The following is a 13,293-nucleotide window of genomic DNA, read 5'->3' as shown; positions in this document are numbered from 1 at the left end:
TAAAGGCCCTTAAACTTTGTATGCCTCTTTAATATCTAAAAAAAAAATTTTTTTTTTGTAACTAGGCTTCAAACTTACTGCATAGATGCAAACAGCCAAATCACCAGGAAAAGATTATTTTCTTCTAGCAAACTTTGAAATACGGTTTCGCCAAAGAAACACAAAATCCTAGACAATACTTGAACTGGTTTTATTTGGATCCTCTCTAATCCAATCCTACACCAGTATGAGCCACAGAAAATTTGTAAGACATTTTCCATAAGCTTGTGAGCTTTACAATGTGACAAAATATTAACTAACAACAAATTATATAGTGTGATGAAACCCCACCACATAGCAATATTCTATCTGTGTGTCTACTTGCTGAAGTTTCCACTCATCTATCAAAAAGTTTCCTTTAATTTATAGGAAATTCTTGAATTAGGTCAGCCACAAAAGTTACAGTTGATACCTGTTACCAAGTCTGAAGGAAAGTACAAGAACTTTTGTCATAGTCGCTACACCAAAGTTTCAAGATTTTTTTTACTCTAGCAGTTTTGACCTTTACAGGAAACTCAGATTAAAATATTTGAGGAAATTGCTGCAACCCTTTCCACGACTGTAAATGCAATGAAATGCTATTCTGCTGCAGGTATGAAATGCTCCAGCCAACAATTCATTCCTCATGAAAAATTATGAGAAAAATCACTATCAGACTACAAGGCGATTTATCTATGGCTTCCTTGTGCAAAGGGAAAAAGAGTTCTTGCATACTGGAAGCAAGAGGTTTAATCAAAATCACAGCTCTCTGAAAAAAAAAGGCACATGTATACTGAAAGAGATAAAAGTTGAGAAATAATGAGGCTTTCACAATTCAGAAATCTACAGTGTATACATTGCTTGAAGCCAAATATGGCAACAGGAATAAGAATCCAGAATCATATGCAGCCGGGGGGAAACCACGTAACACATCTGAATTATCAAAAGATGACAATGGAAATGCCAGGAGCGCTTTGACCCCTCTAAGATACAGAATGCTTTTCCTTTAATCTCTTTTCTCAAAAATCATACTTTACATTTCAAGAGATGATTGCCACCATGATTTCCTGCAAACAGTGTCTGTAACTTCAAACAATATATGAATTCAACTACCCATTTATAGTAAAATCTCAAAATATAACTCTGCTGCAGAGCACATCAATGCAATATTTAGTCCTCCTGAGTCATTTCCTGTGACATTTTCACTAAAATTATAAATGTGCTTAGATATAAATGCAACTCTGATATTGTCAAGAGTCTTCTAGCTCTACTATGAAATAAACAACATATCCAGCACCAAAGTTGGAAGAAATCTTCCCGGCAACTGAGCTAGCACCAATGTGAAAATCATTTTCAACCAGAAAGATGGTGGCAGCACTAAAATCCAGTATACCTTCATAGCACTTTCCTCAAACTCCATAAAAAGCAAAATCACAATGTTCAAGAGACAATAAAGAAACCTAGCTTTCATTTCCCTGGCTTCTGCATCACTTGAGATTCACTAGTTTTTGGCTTCTCCTTTCTAGGACAACTACCAGCTCCAAGACACAGAAGCAGAAACATGGGACCTTCAAGCACCACAAAATCAAGACCGAGATGTCTCCATTAGCTGATGACATGACAGGAGACATCAGTGGCTCTGGCAGCAAGTAGAGTGGGAAGGACAGCTTGGAGAGCACACTTCCCCGGCAGTGCCATAGATCCCACACTGCTATTACACACATCATTTGAGCTCATGACAGAAGTTACGCTCTATTTTGCTACAGCAGGATTCCACATCCTCTCTCCTCTTTCACTACCAGCTTATCCCAAGTTTACAGGAAACACATTCCCAACTGCCTGTCAGGCATGTGACATAATCTTCAAAAAAAGAAATGGGTTACAGTTCATAAGCCTCCTGGTTTGTGCTAGTACTGCCTAGTTCTGGCCTTATTTCTAAACCACAGCCTCCTCAGCCCCTCTCAAAGAGTTCTTTCGTTTCTGTATCTAGCCATCAAAATCAAGCTGAACTTCTGTGGCTCACACGACTTCTATTTGATCTATGGATTGACAGAGAAAAGCATTATTTGTTCGCTGAGTTTTATATGCTGAGCAGCGTATCTATTCCAGCAGTAACAGTAGCAGCATGCAAAATGAAACACGTTAAGGATGAAGGCTCTGATGCACCTTACACTCCTTTTTTTTCCTTGTTGTGTTACATTAAAAAGATGCAATATTTTCTTTTTCTCTCCCCCAGCGCAAATAAACTCTTGAATACCATCCCCATACAGTCAGAAGAGCTGTTTGCCTGGCTGCTCAGGCAAGGCCACAGTGCTGCCCTTGCTTCTCAGACAGACGCCCTTATGAAAAGCTTCCTGTCAGCAGATGCTCAGCTATTTATCATATGCATCTAGAACCTAGCCTGCACAGCCATCAATTCATTACACAGCCATAAGTAAAGGCTTCAACAGCCCATCTGTCATGTGCATCATTCTTGCAGCATTTAAATGTTAATTTTATTATTAATGTTATTTATAAACTTTACTTAACGTAGGGGTAATATCTCAAACATTTGGGACAACATATTGGGTCACATGAAAACACCCTGGTAAAAAATTAATAGTTTGCATTTAGTGCAAACAACTTGCAACAAAAAAAAATTACTACGCAAATGACAAAGCAACAGTTGTTACGAAAGAAAATTAACTCCTACAGCCAGTGTGTTCCACATTAACTGCAAAAATACTGTGCCACTGGAGGCACAAGTCAACCAGCTCCTGCTTAAACTGCTGGTAACTTCTCAGTGATATCCATGTTTGAACATTCCCTGATCGCTCCAGCCTGAGATGCCTGTGTCACGATGCCCTCTGTACGACAGCTCTAAGGAGGCCACACTGCCACACCTGAATTCCTCTGTTCCTCTCCTACACACCAATACCCAGTACGCTACAGCAAACTGAAGCTCCTATTTTAAAGAATCTCCACATTCTTCCTTTTTTTGATACAGCTTTGTTACATCTTTTGTACATCCTTCCAATAATAAAAGGTCTTCTGGATAAAATACGCACTCTAGCATATGTAGAAAGCCTTGTGCTATTTAGAAAGCTGAGTGCATGTTTTATAATCAAATTAACAAAACTCTCAGATTTGTTAAGTCTTATACAATCTTTCAGTTTTGTTTTCATATGAACATGAGCATGTTTTCCTGTGTCCACTCAGGTCAAAAAACCTCCTTGTTCCATGCCTTTAGCCTCAGATTTCATTCTTCAGTTCAAAAGGAGACAGCTCACATTCACCTACTCTATTTAGGGGTTTTTTTTTTAAATTTCAGGAAAAAAAAAAGAAATGGAAAAGAATAAAAGAAAACAGAAAGAAAAAAATAAGAGATTGAGAAACAGCAAGGAATACAACAGCAAGAAAAGTGGGTAGAACATTTTAAAAAATGTGTAGCAAATATACAACTGACTCACAGAAAGTGAGCAGGATAAAAGAATACACTCCTTGCTCACTGTGGTGTGGGGTTTGGAGATGTGCTTGGCTATAAGCAGTGATTAGCTTCTCTACATCAAGAAAAGCAATTAATTACATCTTAATGCATTTAACAGACCAAGGCTGAAAACGATAATTAGAGCAATAAAAAAAGGCAAATAGGAAAAAGATGCTATGCTGGGTGTTATTCCAAGCCACTCGATTCATCCTCAACTCCACATTGGCATGCTGAGGAGAGGAGAGCGGCCCAGGCCTGATGCTCTGTTTCGAATCTCCTCTCTAGCAGGTACTCTAACAGCACCTATGGGTCCCACACCATGGTGGCAGAAAAAATGACAGTACCTCCCACTGAGATGTTACAATTTAGGTGTAAGAAAAAGTATAACTGATAAACAGAAATAGCAGATGGCAGGAAAGATGAAGAAGCAGAAGTCACCAGCATGGGCCAGGTGCATAAGCACTTATCACCAAGTTGTAAGCCCTGTGACAAGACACCTTTAAGGAAGCCTTTGAAAGACAGCTAGTAAATTTGCGGATCTTTATGCACAGGTTCCCCTGGTAGGTGAGAAGTACAAAAGCAGAAGCTTGTGATACATTTCTTAAAGAGGTGAGGAGAACAGAACTTGTCACCTTGACAACAGAACAGGTCTACACAGTTCCACCACCCATGCACAAGGCACTTGGGAGATGGTGACCCAAAGACTCTAAAAATTAAAGTGGACAAGTTGCAGAGCTGAAAGGAGCTTTACATTTCTGAAACCTTACAGAGAATCACATTGTATGGCTACAGCAGGTTTCATAACCTGCACAGGAACTGGAAGTGATTTCCTTATTTCATACTGACACCAAGGTATCTGCCAGCAAACTGTGCCAGTTGTTTGTTGGGTTTTTTTAAGCCCTGTAGCACACCCCAGTTTTAATCTGAGAGTGACTGAGGATTAATCTTAAAGGGGCTGAGAATTTGTTCTGCTTTACATATTTAGCAACATGAGTAGTGGGGATTGGGGCAAGAGGCACTGCTGCAGCAGGGATTGCCACAAGGAAGATGCTTGGCAACCAACCTCTTTAACTGGCGCCCTCCTCCTCCTCTCTCACTTCCATAACCTTCATGACAATGGATGGCCAGCCAGGCTCTCATCAGTTGGATCTCTTGCCTTTCACCTGTGCTTGACAACAGCACAGTACAGTCTGTATGTTTCAGGTGCCCAATGGTCTCAACATTCGTACACACACACATACATCTGAACATCTGTGCAGGTACTTAGAAACACATGCATGCTCCTCTCTGCATCTCAGAGTACTGTGGCAAGGTACTGTGGGAGGCACAAAAGGTGCTCCTTGGCCAGCTTCCTCTTCGTTAAGCTCCAGCAGAGTCAAATTATTCAAGCAATTTCACTTTTTAACAGAATTAAGTTTTTACTCACAAAGGCTCCATTTTCATCCAATTATTAGAAGCATTATTACTTTGCTTGAAAGTACAATATGATTTCTTTAAGCAGAGAATGGGATATACCAGAATTTGGCATGTTAATTTTCCCCCACAGGCCTCTGGCCATATTAAAAAAGCCTGCTGTAACGGACTACAGTTTTAGAGGGTGATAAATTCATATTTCGTGTAGTAGAAATATTTCTGCTGTCAGTATAAAAAGCCCTGTGCATATCACCATGTAAAGCAAAGTAAATAAGATATACAAGAAACTACTTGATTCCATAAATTTCCAGGGTGGTATCTTTGTTCCCTCTGACAACCATACAATTTGAAGTAGATGACCAATACAGAAAAAGACACACATTCTTGGAAAAAAAGCAATAAGCAACATTACCACAAATTGTAATGTTAGATAACCAGATAAACTATCTGTATGACACAGACAGGTTCAGAAAGAGACTAAGTAGCACAAATCCTTTATGCAGACTCCTATCACACACCAGATGATCCTTAACAGCAGGATTTTCTAATGAGAGCATTAACTGACTCATTCAGTGCCTTGCATTCTCTGTTTAAAATCATATTGAAAAAATTTTAATGAAAGGATTTATCTTCTCTAAATGATACGTTGTACAGCAAAAAAGAAACAAAACAAAAAAAACAAACCCAAAACTTGAATGAAAGTCACTGTGCTACGCAAAACATACAAAATACAGAAAATCAGAAAATACAGCTGCATAGAACTTCAACATTTTCATTTCAACCACATTTTAAAAAACCCTGGTGATAGTCCAAACAATCATTTTTCTTTCCAATTAACAGGTCGGGAAAAATACAAATTCTGACAGAAGTCTTTAATCACATAATTCTACATTACAGAATGAACAACTGTGCCTTAAAAATGTTTGGGCAAATTACACAGATTACTATTGTTCTTTGACAGACCTGTCTTCAAATACATGCTACTCTATTAAATCAACCCAGTTACTCAACCCTTTACAGCATACAACTATAAAGGTTATGCAGAGAAGTCCACTGAACCTACACAGATTGGGTAAGCGTTGTGTAATTTCACAGCGAGTAAAATTAAAATTGAGATTCCTGAAGATGCATTGGTATTTTAAAAGAGTCTCCTCAAACAAGCCAAGACTTATTCCAAGAAGAAAAAAGGGCTCATGGAAATATTTAACTGGACAGATACTAACACTGTTACAGGATTTTTAGGGTTTTGTTTGTTTGCATAACCAGTTGTATGAAAGCTAGGAGGCATTAATGAAATAAGATTCTGGATTAAATCAGGGTTAATGAGATCAGGAGTAGACACATAATTATTCAAATCACACACCATGTGAACAGTATGCGCTGCCAGACTTGTAAATCAGAGATTAGCATTTAACACTCTTCTTTCTGCAGTCTGACAGTACAGGGCTAGAGGTCTCTTCATAAATATTGCTGGCATCCACCTGCCACAGCTTCACAAGAAAGTGTATTATGATTCCAGTTTTTCCTGGTGCTAAGCACCAACAATTTCAGCACTTCTGACAGCCACATTCCTCAAGTCTTACAACCATTCAGCTGTCAAGCAAAATCTGTTACTTAATTATTTTCCTTCTTAATTTGACCTTGCTTCTTGCAAACACTACAGCAGGTACAGGTTAATTCATGTGAGTTTGGGATGGGGTCATACACCTTGTGGATTTCTTTTTGTTTAGTACAGCCTCCTTGAGTTCCAGCATGTTGCTGATACACTCTTCTCCAGTGGCGGTTCTCTTTCCAGTGTCTGGCATGCAAAAGTTCACCACAAAAATCAAAGAGGTCTTTTTTTAGGGAAAAAAAAAAAACCAACAGATGAAACGGAAAAGATTCAGAGTAAGATTTTTAATAATCCCCACTAAAAGATGTCCCAGAACCATGGAAATCCCTTTATAAAAAGTAGGTCACAGGTTTATTTGGAAGTATTAGACTTAATCCTAAAGACTTGATATTTAGAAAAGATAGTCCTATTCATAAAGTCTTAAGAGCTGGGAAAACGGATCCAAACCTTAAACAACAAGTCTCAAAAATTCACTGGCTGCCATGGAGAAATGCAGTGGCTGTCCTCTACCCTTCAGATTACTTTCTCTTAGTAAGGTGAGGTCTCCAGAAAAAACTTTTTGTGGTAGAACTTCTAGGCCCTTTGTGTGTTCTGTCCACTCTTTTACAGCTGTGAAAAAGGAAGAGGCATGCAAAAGGAGATGAATGGGTCAATCTATTCAAGCAGAACAACCTTCTATATTTAGGTCTTATCCGAAAGAAAAAGGTATAAAGAATGTAAACAGTAGAAATAACCATGCTCAACACTGATCCAGAACGGTGAAGAGTGTTGCTCAAGAATAAAAAAGGGATGGTGAGTGTTACAGCTGCCTGAGAGAGATTGATATGCAATTGGTATTTGTAGGAGAGACACAGCCTAGCACATCAGATGGGAGAAGATTCAGTGATCACGATCCTCACCTCAAATTACTCAATCCCATAATTACTCAATGTTTGCAAGAGAGATTGGCATGTTACCTTTAAGTAATGCATCATACTGAAACTACCTTTGCACTTTCTCAACCTAGTGTTTATTCAGCCAGCATGAAACTTTAAACAAACTTCCATGGATATCAGAGCCACACAGACTCATTGGCTTGAACTAAAAGAAAAAAAGTAAAGTCCACATGAGAAAAACTGATATATATCTGCCTAGCACACCCAGCAGGATTCCTGTTTACAGATAAGAAAAGTTGCATGAGAAAGTATGATCTTTGTTTGGATAAGTCTCCTTCCAAGCAGAGACAGCCATTTTACAGTGCTTCCCAGTGTGGGATGTGGTACCAGCATGCATGAGGCTCACTGCTATTAAAACTCCAGCTTCATAAGTAAGACAGAGGTGAAAGAAAAGTACTAATTATATAGTTCTGCCAAGGGGAAAGGAAAGTTTAAGATGAGAATTAAAAGAAAGCAAGTGGAGAGCAGGTGCATATGAGTCATCAAGGATGAAGAAACAGTGCAGTCTGGCCATATAGAAAGATCTACTGGAACTCCAGTATTGACTCCTCTGAATTTGCTCCCCTTGCTGAGCGTCACCGAACGATGATGCAACTGACTCAGCAAGCAGAAATATGAAGATTTCAGCAGCCATAAACTCCTATGAGTTTATGGCTTTATGAGCCTTTAAGTACTTTTTAATTAAAAACTTAATACGTAAGTTTTCATTTTTACATTTAAACAAGAATCAAGAAGAAAAATATGCATATGCTGTATGTGGAAGGAAGACCTATCTGTTCATCTAAGCATTAGCAACTCTTTTTACGTGAGCTTTTTGCTGACCAACTTATCAAGAAAAGAATAATTCATTTTAGAACAGCTGATAACTCCCGGGTCTATGAGTGCTGTAGGCTGAGGGAAGACACTGGGTGTTATTCCCACGTGTTGAAAAGGGCTCAGTTACATTTCAATTAAATACTTTAGTGTAACCTTAACTATGAAACTGCTATGTCTCCAATTACATATATGCAGAACTGTGCCTTGAAATTTGGCCAAGTATCAACTTGCACAAATCTTGGGAAGACAGGAAAAATGACAATATATGACTTAACTTTTGTTCCCTTGCGGCAGCTTGCCTCAAAAGTAGCTCTCCGCTGTAAAAGATAAATGCATGTATGCAAAACACAAATCAGAGAAAATTAAGCCACCACAAAAATCATTGGATAATTAATACAAATACAAACATTTCCTGAAGAAAATAGGGAGGAATTTCATTTAGCAGAAGAGAGTACATTTGTGACAAAGATTGAACTCACAAAGTTTGCAGGCAGAGCTGAGTAATTTCCTTCCAGGCAATTCACAAGAGGATTCTCTATCCATCCTGACTCTGAACTGTATTTCTTATTGAAAAGGCTAGCTACTGTATTTCTTATTGAAAAGGCCAGCTACTCTAACAGCTTCTAGAAATTATGGGATATCCCAGATGTATGTAGATTTAAACTCCTTCACCACAAACAGCTTCAAGTTCAGGTGCAGGTTTTGTTTGTTTTTTTTTACCTTTACAGGATTAACTTTGACACATCAAAGCAGAAACTACTTGGTTCTTCTGTTTTCATTGGGAGTCCTTCTTGACAAGTTTACTCCAGGTCAAGAAGTATAGTTTACACATAGATAGTGGAGATAACTTCCTCTGCTCCTTGGAAACAACACAAAATCTAGTAACACTCAGTCTTCTCAGTAACAATTAATTAGTAAAAAGTGGCTGGCTATTGACAAGCAACAGCAAAAGTCACCCAGTCTCACTATATAACGATTAATGAAAATACAGAATCACTGGCATTTGAAGATGTAGCTGTAACATGCCATGAAATCACCTCCCTCGCTGTCCTCCCTCCGCTAGCTGTATCTGGAGATAACGGGCAGATACTGCATACTTGTATGCAAATAGTCTCCATAGACTGTATAAAAATTATTGAACATTCAAGCATTTGAAACACACACGTACACAAAATCAACTTAATTTTGATGGATTATTAAAACTTGTGTGATTAGAAAAAAAATAAGAACGAACAAATATTTATGCTAGAAGTACTGTAACAGCCACTTCAAATTAGAATTCATACTCAGTATCACTCATAACTTTGAGTTGTATGGGAAACTAAAAAGAAAAGAAAAAAAACTAATTTATTTCTGGAAGTGGGCCCTGAAAGAACATAATCAGTAAAAGAAACTGAACATATTGTGGTTTAAGAAATCTGTACTGAACGAGCTGTATCTAAAAGCCCATTCCTCAAGAAAAACAAGACTCAAACCCTGTCCGCATTTCTTAACACTGACTGCGCTGTTCCTCTCTCTGTGTGATCCAGGCTAGATGGGGGAATACTGAGAAACATAAAAGTTATCTAGGACAACTTGCACAGCAGTAGTTAAAAAACTAAACAAAACACAACAACAAAAAAGCCATAAGTGTGCTCTACTTTGTTCATAGTATACTTGTAATCACAAATCAGCTAATAGACTACTTCAGGAAAGTCATTAACCACTCTAGGCAAGGCCTGTGAGGGACACTGCCCAGAATTCATGGGAGTGGTAGACTTGATACTGAGATCTGTGACAAGGAAACAGGGATAAATACAAACCATACTACACTGAAAAGAATAAAAGAAGAAGCAATCCCTTTCAATCTCAATACAAGTCTGGAAAGAAACAAGGCCTTATAGGATGTTATGCTAGATAAAGAGAAGCATGAATGCAGAGCAGGTAAGCAGCAACCATTAGATCCAAGGGCCTGGCAAGCACCTTGAAGTCCACAGCTGAAAGGAAACCCCACAAAGAGCCGGGGAGGTGGACAGGCAGTCATAACCCGGCGCTACATGTACTAGTCTGGATGTGTCTGCACTGTACCACACAAGTGCTCAGGTGTAGAAGTGACATTCATAAACCTATAAATGGTGGTAAATGTAAAGATGTCAAAGGCAAGCAATATCTCAGTAGATCCCCAGGGATGGTGGCCTGTGCACACCTGCAAGCGATGAAAACAAACAGGTATGGTGTAGCCAGTACTCATTTAAGGAGATGAAACTCATAGATGCCTGTAACAGTATCTCAATTTAGCCTTCAGTCCTTGAAAGAGAATTGTCTGATCCTACATTTTGCTGCTGGCCACTTTTCATATACCTTCTGTCCCTCCACCACATTAAGTTTTGCACGGCAACTACTTCACTGGATTTCTAAGTATTTACAGGTATTTTCAGAGGTAGGCATTTTCAACACGTGTTTCATTATCTACCATCTACACTATCACTAAATTTAAGTTGACAAAGACTACAGGGCACAAGGAAAGAGTTTGTTTGCTTTGGACTTCAATTTTTCTGGCGTACTGAACAGGGTGTGGACGGTGACAAGAGTTACATGAGCCTGCTGAACAGCAGAAGTGCTGGGGCAAGGGCCTTCATCTATAAAGTGGGAAGTAACTGATATGATCAAATATGTTTGGTAATTACTAGTCAATCTGCTAAGGCCTGCAATTCTACCAGCTACAAGAAGCTCCTAAACTAACAATTTCAAAGCACACTAATTCCTTAAAAATCATGCTTATAACTATTATGTAATATGCTTAAAAAAAAAAAAATCACTTGCTTCCTTAGCTAGATAAGCTTTACCTCAAATTCGCTGCGGCCAGACCCACTCAAATAGAGGTGCAATAACAGGAAGAAGCTCTAAAAAAAGCAAAAAATAAGCTTGAGTATAATAAGTGCTGTACTGTGCAAGTACTGGTCAATTCCATGTTTCCTGAATTACTAAATATTTATTAAATACACACACAGGTCAAAAGGAATGGTCTAGTCTCCATTTATTTACACAGTTACACAAATCCTCAAACAGAACCAAGCACCCCTTAACATTAACACCATTGACAGTTTAATGGGAAGTCATTTGCCCTTTGGAAAACAAAGGCTGAAGACACAAGTAATCAAAATCAGTATTTCAGCTTCTCCCTTCTCCCTCTTTATCACATGGCATAGTATGTTGTTCTTCTCTTAGGGTCTCCTGTACCTCATAACACTGTCTTCAGTATGAGAGTTTCACTGATCAGCAATGAAAAATAATGCTATTCAGTTTTCAATAACAATAAATTCCCTCTCATACTTCCAATTTTCTTTTTATTCAAATCTACTTACAAGATGTATATGTAATTCTCAAGGAACTCCTATGTATCTACTTATTTGTCTTAGTTTATCTCTGAAGCTCTTTCTATTCAGAAATTAAATTTCAAAAGTCATTTTCTATACAAAGATGCTTTTAAGACCAGAAAATAAGACTGTTTTTCATTTAGTTACTCAGGTTTCCTGGTAGATCAGCAGCACCTCGAATTATTTACCCAAATTTCTGAAGTGTGCAAGAAAACCTGGAAAAGTGTACTATTCCTTTTTCACAAAATCATAACTGTGTCCTTGTCTTTGAATATTTATTTTCATTTGCTCAAAATTTGTGGCAGTTGGCCACAAATTACACTTTTCAAATAAGTACTATAAAAACCTTGCTAAACCTGGTTTCAGCAAGAACCTTTGGTCAAACACTTTTACCAGCCTTTCAAAATTCAGAGCACATTTTTAAAACAAGGGAGAGTATTATATATTAAACCACAAGAACTATCACAACTGTATTTGTCTTGCCTTCTTAATTGACACACAAACATATATATATATATATATATATCTACACAATAAAATTAACTCAATAAAACCAGAGAAAATCAGAATCAGGCTTCACAGCACATTTCTAAACATCAACAACTTCCAAAGTACCCTCTGGAGAGCACAGCTACATTCTACCTCCAGTCTCTCCTTCATCACATCTTTAAACTTCTTTCCTCATCTTAACAACAAGCGATGTCTATAAGTAAAGATGTCCTGAAGACTATTTTGATCCAAAATATATTCCAGACTTCACTGTTCTACAGTGACTAGTGTATTCAGAAATAATTTTGTATAAATGAATACCAAAATTGTTTAAAAATATAACAGTTCAGTGTATTAAATAACAATAATTTAAAAATCTAAATTGCCATCTTATATGCAAAATCCTGTTGAGAATGTATAAGGCAAGACAGTAGTCAAATGACACTCATTTACACTTGATTTCATTTTGTAAGCTTTATTTCATAAACCTAATCTTTCTCAATTAAGTGGATGCTTTAATTCAATTATTTAAACAAAGAACTCTCTGATTCTCTCAATCCTGTTCCTTAGTCACTGCTTGAATTGGTGTCTGTTGGATATATCAGAAAATTATCATAATCTAAAAGTGACCACTATAAATTCTCTCCAAATGGGTAAGACAAAGCTGGGACATCTAGCTGAGTCATGAAACTTGTGAAAGTTGCCCAGATTTTCTGACATTTATTTTCTTGAAAAATCTATCCTGTTTCAATGCTATAAAACATGGAAGCGATTATTTAGATTTTAACACATTGAACTCAATTCCATGCTTGTGTGATACACTCTGAAGCAGAAGTAACAACACTAACATCATGAGCATCACCTGTAATGCCAACCGGGCAGTAACAACAGCCAGAGCCTGGCTGAAGGAGTTCAGAAGTCTTCTATTTGGGGGGCAAAGAGCACTGACATAACAGGGTTTAACAGTAGCAAGAAAAACTGCTTGGTAGTTCTTATCCTGTCACTTCACATATGAAAAATTAGCTTTATATATCTGTAAGGACTTTCATAGCAGAAAAGCACATTAGACTGTCTTTTTGTTATTCAAAGGAAGTACATTCAAGAGTTGCACTAAAGTGCTGCAACAAAACCCAAGAGCACATGTATCTGACCACAGCCAGATGTTACTTTTGCCTGTTGCAGTGGTAT

General features: G+C 37.8%; 1 protein-coding gene across 3 annotated transcripts in view; it reads right to left on the bottom strand.

The window, feature by feature from the left end:
- SH3KBP1 (SH3 domain containing kinase binding protein 1) overlaps window positions 1–13,293 on the bottom strand; it is a 239,903-nt gene that overhangs the window by 156,435 nt on the left and 70,175 nt on the right. The gene's annotated exons all lie outside the window — the stretch shown is intronic.

This window comes from Chlamydotis macqueenii, chromosome 1 (assembly GCF_036417535.1).
Source record: "Chlamydotis macqueenii isolate bChlMac1 chromosome 1, bChlMac1.mat, whole genome shotgun sequence".
Classification (NCBI taxonomy): Eukaryota; Metazoa; Chordata; class Aves; order Otidiformes; family Otididae; genus Chlamydotis; species Chlamydotis macqueenii.
The sequence above is the reverse complement of the archived record's forward strand: the minus strand, read 5'-3'. Positions and strand labels throughout refer to the sequence as shown.